Source organism: Papaver somniferum, unplaced genomic scaffold, assembly GCF_003573695.1.
Source record: "Papaver somniferum cultivar HN1 unplaced genomic scaffold, ASM357369v1 unplaced-scaffold_18, whole genome shotgun sequence".
Lineage (NCBI taxonomy): Eukaryota > Viridiplantae > Streptophyta > Magnoliopsida > Ranunculales > Papaveraceae > Papaver > Papaver somniferum.
In genome coordinates this window covers 2,520,167-2,530,692 of record NW_020627707.1, presented here as the reverse complement: position 1 = coordinate 2,530,692, position 10,526 = coordinate 2,520,167, and the positions used below count along the sequence as shown (strand labels likewise).

Here is a 10,526-nt window from a genome sequence, read left to right as displayed (position 1 = left end):
ACATGCTTGAGATAGCAATGCATGTGAGTTCGACCGAGCAGTGCTCTAACACTTTCAGGAAAAGTTCAGTTGTCATCAGAGTTCAGAACTCACCTTACTAATACATATTTTCTTGTCAAAAATTCTTTCTGTGACAATATATATAAAATTCAGAATAAACTATCCATAAGAAGAACAGTGAGAAACTTACCCAAAAATAATTAAACATTTATTGTAGAAAGTTATTTGAAGTATGAAAATTGTTTTAAGTAGTTTGTTTTCGATCTTCAATGATAGAGAATTATGTACTCCTTCTGTTTCAAAAAGACTATCCACTATTACATCTTGGTCTGTTTCAAAATTCTGTCCAACTTCTGTTTATAGTCATATTTTTTCAATAATTTCTTTACTATACCCTTATATTTTTCATATTAATAAATTTATTTTTAACGAAACTCGAGCAAAGATATTAAAGAAATCTATATAATTAAGGAAACAAATATATCCTCCATTCCTATTAAGAGAATACATATTTGACTCCAACAATTAAATTCCGTAAAAAGTTTATATTGAGGATTTTGTTCGTAAGACTGAATTCAGGATTTTGTTTTATTAATTTTTGTTGGTGTTTATTGATTTCTTTTGAAATGTTGATGGGAATACAGATGAATTGAGTTTTATTGATTGTTAGGGATTTTGTGGAATTTGGTTTTCGTTTTGTGAAATTGGGATTTTGGCGAATGGATTTGTGGATTTTGGTTCAGGGGATTGTTTATCTATAAGCTAATAGTAGTTCTCAACTTGTTAAAATGGATTTTGACTGAAATTGAGATTACAGTTAAGAAAGAAATCTTTGATTTGGTAGTATTGGGTGTTGGATTGTTTGATTCGGTAATGATATAGTAGTGTGTAGGCGTACAGATTAAGTTTTTGGAAGAATGAAAATATCTGGAGTTTTTGGAGAAACAGGAGGCAATAAACCTTAATTTTATTTAACTACTTAGTGTATTGAGAGTTGGAATGGCGAGAAGTAGTGGTACCTTACCTAGAATTATGGAGGGTCTTCAACCTAGGCTAGTGAGTTCTCTGTTTGCCAATAAAAAGAATGAAGGGTTTAGGCTTTGTTTGTATTATATAGGAAGAAGCTTCACATATCTGACATAGAATCTAATCTTCTATCATGAGTGATGAATGTCCGGCTAGGATTAGAATGTGCTTAAGTTGGGTTTCGACTTGGTGGATGAAACCCTAAGCTGTCAGACACACATTGATTTTCAGTTTGCTAACTAACCCCAACTGATGATAACTGCCTATAATGGGTTGGACCATTTACATTAAAACTCGGCATGGTTTACTATCATCCGATTAAAAATCCTTTCCTTGAACTGGGATGCTGGATTACAATGAGAAGACCAAAATTTCTACTTTAATCAGGGTTGGTGGCCTGGTACATCTAGTCAGCCAGGTCAAGGATAACATGTGTATCTGAAATGCATGTACCCATTGATTTTTAAACACTCAATTGACTCGGATGTACATAGTCCAAATATTATTCACTCAGGCAATCTTGTGATCTTAACTAATTCGATTTTTTATAAATGGACTTGTTTCTTATGTGTTTTAGCTGGTATTCCTTCTTCTTTACACCCCCGACCCCAACCCCAAAAGTGGTTTCTTCCTTGTCATCGGAGGCGGGAGATGTACATGTTATATTCTCAAGTGGATGTATCTTAGATTCTTAGGTGTAGAAACGGTTCTCATAGTTGATATTTGTCTATTTTATATTTCTTGTTACTTTTGTGATTCCTTCAAATATGGTTGTTTACATTGATCTTTTTTAAGCTTTATCATGTTTAATGTTCCTAGAAACGAGGCTGACAGGGAAGTTCGCAAGGGAAGAACATGAGTAGCGGGGTTCCTACTAGCAATCAGAACCAGCAAGCCATTACTAGTGGCCAGCAGATTCTACAGTCAATTGTAGCTCGAGGTTCCAGTGCAAGAACGGATAGTAAGGTGTATCTGAGTATGTAGAAGCCCCACTTGCGATGCCCCAAGTAAATGGAGGTACTGCCCGTCCACGTAATGGAGTTATGACTGTGACGATAAAGACTATGTGATTTGTAATGGTGTACATGGTTTTGCTGAGTATGTAGAGGGACCACCTTGGATACCCCAAGTCCATCATATCGCCGGTAGTCGGCCCAAAGTGGACTATGCAGGTCTGTTGGATTTGTGCAGTAAATTAATTGGGTACCTCTTCAAAGAGGTCGCATATTATCAATTGGGTACCTTGTTAACACTGTCGCATGATATTAATTGGGTACCTCCTCTTCAAAGAGGCCGTATATTATAATTGGGTACCTGTAAAACAAATTCTCATAATATAAATTGGGTACCTTGTTAACACTGTCGCATAATATTAAGTGGGTACCTCTGTAACATGATCGCATAAATTACAATGACATCTTATTTTTCAGTGTACCATAATTAATCAGTACTGATTGTGAAACTAAAAACTCAAGCACAGCTAAAACTTAAATCTAAAGGTGCCTAGTAGTACTTCTGAAGGATGTTCTGGTTGAATTTTTTTCAGATCTAGTTTGACAGGCAACAGCCTATAATTGCTGCTGCATCTGATCATTCTCAATTCTCAATTCCTATTTCTAACCAAGAATGAGCCTATTCTGCCTTGTCTTCAAAGCAATCGATGCGGTCTAACCGTCTAAGAAATGTATAGTTGTACTTGTATGCTTTATCTGTTGATTCTGTTCATCCTACAGAGCTAGAGAAATACAGTATGACCTACAAAAACTGGAACACTGAACTGAAGTAATACCCAAGACTGAAGGTACAAATTTTTTTTTGCTTGAAACATTACTGTACCAAAATATGTCCTGATCTTTAAAAATTAATAATTTAGAATTTCTGCTATTATTTTACCAAAACTAAATTCAATGGCTAGAGAGGTTATCTCAAAAGAGAAAACTTGATAATATTGCTGATAAATGTGACGGAGTTCTTGTTTCTTCCTGACTCCCCTAAAAGACACGGTTCACCTTTCCCATTGTGCTCTTCAGGTACACAAGCACCTTACCTGTATTTTCATTGCAAAACAAAGTACTTAGTAGTTGTAACCACAAAAACTTGAAATAATAAAACTGGAGATCGTATGACTTCCTAAATGACATTTATATATAAAAAAAGAAAATCATTGTTTTTAGCTTCTATTATCCTCCTAATATACGAGTAATTGCAGAGGACTTTAAGAACATGACAAAATTATTAACTCATATGATGATTGAAAAGCAATCCTTTTTATCTAGGGCATTTCATGTGTGTCAGATGATCCTATAAAGACAGGAGACAACAGCCCAGCCACATACATGGTTGTAATCACTAAAGAGTAAAACAAGAAAAGGCAAACTGTCAAACAAGTAATGAATACCAACTTAAAAACCATGCGAGGAACAGCGCACATAAAAACAGAGTAATTATGGACAACTTCTTTGGCATCTCAAACTAAAAAGCCTGCAAATAACCGTGTTACTACAATGTATTTTCTTAAGGATACGAAGTGCCTGCAGGGGTGCTATCCTCCCCATCCCTGATTGTTCGCTTTCTTTTCTTTGGCCAGTTGCCTCCTTTGGAGCATACTCACCATATAAATTATCAAGAAATGTTGTTATCAAAATCATATCAGCTTGGAACACACACAGCTTAGATAGTTGACCAAACTCTGCTTTCTCCACCATTTGAATCTTCCTGGGTGACAACTTATTCCTCATGCATACTTTAAGTTTTTGTGTGTGGTCATAGCTGTGGACCAGTTTCCTTTACTGCACACAATTAGTAGTCGCTGCATATGTCAATGGTAAGAATGCATTTTTTTTTTAAATAATAGTACTGTCCTCATAAAATTTTGGCTATTATATGTGTTGTTTGATCGTGCAAATGGCTTCTGCCTTTAGGACAAGCACTCAAACTGGACGTAGTCTCCCTACTGTCTTTTGACAACGCCATGTTCACCTTCAAGTAACCAGGATTACATACTTGTTTAGGAATAATTTATTAGATCAACCCTAGACCCTCAACAGAGAGATGAAATTCAAATGCTGAAAATGATGAGACCAAGTGTGATGATTGACTAATTTTTCACAGTGCAGATGATAGGGGTCATTACGGTTTAAAATATGAGCATCAGAATCGGCGTCATTACGGCCATACCTGGAAAAGGTAGACCAGTTCATAAAAATCTCAGGTTCCATTGCATGGTTCCAAAATGATGATCATTTAGCCATTTTCACAAACGGATAGTAGGCAATTAAGAAACTCAGCACAAGACCTTATATTTGGTGGAATCCAAGATTCATATGCATGCATAAAACTTTACATTTTAATAAAACTTAGCGGTAAAACAACTCAACATATTTATTATAGACGATTTCAACCCAAATTTAGTTATTCTATTTGATTATACCCAACATGCAAGCGTTAGCGATAAAACAACTCAACATATTTATTGAAATCAGATCAACATTGTTTCATTTATACCATTGGAAAATGAAATTAACGCAGAAGTGAAACCCTAGATTGCATACTACCGGAAATTGAAAAAAAATGTTACTGGTGTACAGGCAAACAATAATCAATAACAAAGTTTGAGACAGTAAACTATACACATGCACGCTTAATAGCAACATAATCACAATTCAAACAAGATCAGTGATTTCAGATCACCTGGCAGATTTCCGGCCATATCTGCTACTCTTTTCAGTCACTGGAGAAGAATAAAGGCCAAGAGTATAGTGAAAGTGAGAACATGGTCGAACTGAGAGAGATTGAAATATAAAAGAGGAAGAAAACATTTGCCTTCAAATTCTGATTTACGGGTGGTTGAGTTAAGTTAACCACTTAAAGGGCTACAACGTATTTTACATACGATTCAGTGTCAACCATGGTTGACCGATTTCACTCAGTCCGTCAATATTACTTGACTGATACCTTGCCCATCCATAAGGTTTGACTCAAACCTTAGGATTTCTTTGACGAATGCTCATGTTTCTTTGCACTTTCTCTTTTCAATAAATTTTTTATATTAAAGTTTGCACTTAAAAGGGCTCTTGTTTTTATATGCCAATTTCGTGTTAGGCTTTCAAGAAAGATTATTTTCCGTCTCTTCCATGCTAAATTCTGATCTCTATGTATATTAGAACTGAAATCTTATGATACGTCTGATTGCATCTTACAATTCAATGTACACCGTTTCAAGCACAGGTTTTTATATGGATATGATGAAAGTCCGGAATTTACACCATTCTGAGCATGGACTGTTCATTGACTTAATTTAGTCACTTTTTGTGGTGTCCTCATTTCTAGTCATCTGTTTCCTTCTTATGTGAGGAACAAATGTTGATTTTTGGTTCCCTTATTGTATTTTGGACGGCTTCACATGTTGCCTGCCTAGGCCATCAGGGCCGTCTCTGAAGTTTCGATGGCCTTGTGAGAAAGAGATAGGAACGCCTTTTTATCAAACAAAAAAAAATTCACACATAAATAAAATCTACTTAATAGCATTGAAACGAAGTAATCTATGTCGCACAACTTAAGAAGAACGTATGATAAAAAGTATTAGGAACTTAGGAACTTTCCATCAAAAATGAAAACAAACACATAACTACTTGGGACTAAACTACGTTGATTAACAGGTTGATTAACAGATTGAAACATAAATAAAATTTGAGGACTAAACTACATCCAAAACAGACTAAAGCAAATAGCCATCAGCCAAATATTCTTTCACTTTAAAACTTGCGACGTTGTTTCCCTGCTCTAGGTAGTTCTTGACATACCTGCATTAAAGGAAGAAAAGAGCTCAAACAAGGAAATAAAAACGAAAAATATTGTTTTCGACAAGTAAACTATAGTAGAACGTAGTAGTAGAAATGCACGGCGTAAGCAAAATTCAAATTACTAAGCAATGTGCTAAACATTATAAAGACCTGAATGTATTATGCACGGTGTAAGCAAAATTGTACAACTATAATAATAAATTGGTGTTGTAGGGGATATACATATAAACAAATGTGAAAGTTACTGACCTAAATGTATTATGCAGTGAAAAATTGAAATGATATTGCTAACAGAGAAGAACATGTAGTGTTAAATACTGACCTCTTATTAATTGTGTGTCACTTAAACTTCGCTCGCCTTGCGTTTTTGCTAGCAACTTAATTTCTCTTGTCTCTCCGGTTTCAATTTTATTTTAAGATGCCTGTTGATTTTCTATCGTTTTCGTTAGATTTAAGAGAAGTTAAATTATCCAAAATGGGATATTTTTAGTTCGATTCCAACCAAAAAAAATAGTGAGTCAGTTGGGCCCAATACTGAACACTGCATAAAAATACGCCTTCACAAATGGTACGCCTTGTGCGGGAGCACACCTTGCTCCCCTTCAGAACCGGCCGTGTAGGCCATATTCTAATCCCGAGTAACAATTCGGGAATTCCTCCCTTGTCCAAGGGGGTCTTCTTTTGCTTGTCCTCTTCGTTGCAAATCTCTGCTCCATTATAATTCTTCAATAGAAACACATTTTTGAGCAATGAAATATATTTTGAGCGTGTTTTTCACTATGTGGAGCTAGACCCATCACTGGGACAACGAAGGAAGCAACTTTTCATGATTGTGGTAAATGAATTAATTCTTTTATTGACTTTTTGCATAAATTTAACTGCTTTATGATTTCTATTAATTACTTGTTATTCTGTATGATGTCGCATGCTTAGTTTAAATTACTTTTGATGCGTCATGCTTACGACTTACAAATAATGTTTTATGAAATCTATTTTTGGCAAAGAATTAGAGTCACAACTTCTTTTGTTTGAGCTACATTGTCTAGAGTTAATGATTGAACCACAAGAATATGAAAAGTAGTGAAATCCCGCGTCTCAGTGCCTCTTCATCTTGTCACCATATTTGTATATATTTTCCTTATTTTCGTTTATTAAAACTTAAAATCAATCCAACAGAGTCCGAGTGAACGACAACCTTTTACCACTATCAAAATTTTTATCAATTTTTGGCGCCGCCGACGCGGATTTGTTTATAGATTTGTTTTTAGGTTTATTTTATTTGTTCTTTTTTACGCGTTTTGGTATTTTTGTTTGCTTTCATATTTGGAGCTAAGCTAAAGAAAAAAGAGAAAGTGCTGAAAAGAAAGGAAAAGACCAAATAGGAAAGAAAAAAGAAATCCAAAAGGAGTGAAGAAGAAGATTTTGTATATTATATTATTTTATTTTTTTAGAAACTGTAATTAAGGTTTTTATTTTTTGTAATATTTTATTTTTAGACATTTTTTTTTCTTTTCTTTTGGACATTGAACATTGGACTTTATTTTTAAAACCCTAAGGAAGGGTTGGTTTAAATATAAACTGCACAGGGAAGGACGACAGTTACGATACTGTCTCGGCCCCTCGGGTTCGTACACTGACATTGGAGTCGGTGGCCCGAGTCGACCTCAACGGTTCATCCCCCGTATGGAACAGGAGGTAAGAATTCTAAACACTCGCGAATCCCCTGTCAGCGGGTTTACTGGATGATTTTGTATGCATATATGTTGAGGACCTGAAATCGGATTTAATTTTCTAGTAAAGGGCAAGGTATGGCCAAATCAAGATAAGGACTCGGATTTCATCACTGTTTCCTTCTTTTCCGCCTTAGGAACACGTAACCTATGCGAACCTAAGCCTTAAAATTTGGACTAGAACGAGACCGATAGGGTAACGAGCTTAATTGGAAAGTCGTTCGAAAAATATTGGTTACTCTTTTGAGCATACTTTGAAGTTCATGATGGTTTCTGTGAGTTGAATACGCCGCCTTGTAATGCCGGTGAGGCCTTGGGTATCAAATCTCCATGCAGCTTCTCTCGTCTCTATTCAACTTACTTTAACTCGGATTGATTCCAGAGGGGTTTGCTCATATTGTAGCGAATTCCTTTTCGAAAGAATAGAAGCTGGTCTAGAAACAATCTAAGTGGAGTCATCATGCTTTTTTTTTTCTAGATAAAATAGGCTTGTTGTGGTCGAGTCAGCCTTCTTTGTGCTTGTTTAGAATTCCCTTGCAGTTAGGATGTCAAACTGGTATTATAGTAGCCAATACAATGAGTATCCGACTGAGCAGCTTGGACATTATCCTTTTTATGACCGTAATGTGAATAGTGATTGGGAACGCGAAACTTTTGAAGGTTATGGTCCATACCATTGTGAGCCCAATTACTATCCACATACCCACAGGTCATACGAGCAAAACAATCCTTCTATTTCTCCAGAAGAGTCTCTCAAGAGTTTCAATGAGTCAACACAGAAATTTCATTTATTTATGAAAGAGACTTATGATATTCCGCTCCCAGAAGAGTCCGTAGAGCAGTCAACTAAGATGTCTCTAGAAGAGCCCCTCAAGCAATTTACTGAGAGTACAAATAGGATTGTAGAAAAATTTTCTCAAGATGGTCTTAAATACCAATATAGTGTTCCCAATACCACACTTTAAAACAATGATAGTTTTTATTCACATAATCAAGATGACGAGGTTAGAATTGGTAATACTACTTATTTAGATGGGGTTCGATCATTTTTCATGTTATTATAATGATGATTATGATGAGGATAGTATTGATGAAGAACCTAAAATATGTAGGCATAGTGATCAGGAATTTGTTACTCTGATTGAGCTTTATAATGATAGTGTTGTTTCTAGTACAAATCCAAATAATTTATATAATTATTCTCATATTCAAAAGGATGAGGATTTGACTACAGATACCACCGTTTTAGACGATGCAATTCATGATCCTTTAGCCTACAGTGTGTTGGATAATCCATTATTTGATGTGCCTATCAGTGAATCAGATGAAGTAATTATGATTAACACCTTAGTTAATGAGCCTTTAGTATAAACTTTCGCTGATAATCCTTTATATGATTGTGATGATGGTTTAGAGGAAAGAGTTTACCCTGAGAATATTGTTTTAGAGTCTAGCGATTTAGAAACACTAGTCTTAGAAGACCATAAACTCGTAGAGATGAGTGAGGATGAACCTGACTTAGAAGAATCAATTGACCATTTACAGGAATCTGATGACCTAGAAATTAGGGAAGTTGTGACTAGTCTTACTAGAGACACTGAAAACTCTAAGTTTGGGGGTGCTTATCATTCTCCGTGTGCTTTAACTCTTAGAAAGGTCCCTTACTTGGGACTTGATATATGTGCCTCAACCATTGTGCCAGATTACCGTCATACTAGCTCTCCCGAACCTAATAATGTCCAGGAAGAAGTTCAGTTGTTAGAAACCCATCCTATGGTTGATGTGATTTACCCAGACTATGATACCCAAATTGATTTTGTTTTCCCACTAAAAACTTTTATTCCAATTGTGGGAACGTTTGAATTTGAAATGTGTCAGTTATTGAGTTTTGATACTAAACCTAATTACTTTAGGAGATTAGGGTCGACACATTTGTTTAAGGAACACCACCACTCTCATTGTGGTCAGCTGCGTAAGTCAAATTTGATTGACTTAGAGGATCCCCAGTTATTCAGGTTAGTTTTATGTGCTTCTAAATTCTTAGTTGAGTATTTCCAGACTCTAAAACTTGAACATTCGGATCTAACTTATGAGGAATTGCAACCCATGAAAATATTTTATATAGACCCTGTTATAGAACCTGAACCTGAACCACGGCTAGATGTAGTTGTCATAAACAGGAAACTAGACAAGGGTGTGCTTTATTTGCTAATTTTCTTGGGATGTTGCAGATTCCTTTTACTTGTGATAGCCCTATTTGGTTTTGGTGATCCACAGTTATTCCGGCTATTACTTTATGATTCTATGAGGTGACTAATTCCTTCTGATGTCTTGCTGAAGACTTTAAACTTAGCACTTCTTGGGAGGTAACCAATGCTCATGCAGCACGGTAATATCTTTCCTTAACTCTTTTGCTTCAAATGGTAACAATTTATCCTTGTTCATGCTTTTAATTTTTCTTTAAAACATTGAGGACAATGTTAGATTTAAGTTTGGGTGTATGGGAGAAACTTTTTAGTTGCAATATAAATAAACTCCAGAGCCTAGAAATTTATTCCTATTAAAGATAGCACTAACCTATCTAAGTGGATGGAAACATCTTGGTTGTAGGAGTTGAGGAACCAATCTGATTAGATGGAAACATCTAAAGAGTTTATTCATAAAAGCACAGAGCTCAAGTGTTAGAATTAAAAAAAAACATGGTAGTTTCGCCATATCTCGTTGAATCCTAATCCTTTTGTTTTTATTTTTTTAAGTGATTTGGTGGGGCATACGATTCAAGTTGTTACCTTTGATAGGGTGAAATAGGGTGATTGAGATACCAAAAAAAATAAAAAATAAAAAAATTAAGAATTAAGACCAGACCATCAGACCAACCGGAATAAATTCAATAAAGTCGACCACTGTACCCTTGTATATGCCAGTTGTGTTGACCTAGAGTTAGGTTTATCGACCACTGGTCCCTTTG

At 35.4% G+C, this 10,526-nt stretch overlaps 1 long non-coding RNA gene across 1 annotated transcript; it reads right to left on the bottom strand.

Annotated features, from left to right (window-relative positions):
- Positions 1-2,856: 2,856 nt before the first annotated feature.
- On the bottom strand, positions 2,857-4,849 carry LOC113337876. The gene is made up of 2 exons (XR_003354470.1): positions 4,717-4,849; positions 2,857-3,073 (listed from the first exon to the last, which is right to left on the bottom strand). It is a non-coding gene; the product is annotated as an uncharacterized LOC113337876 (long non-coding RNA).
- Between the last annotated feature and the right edge of the window lie 5,677 nt (positions 4,850-10,526).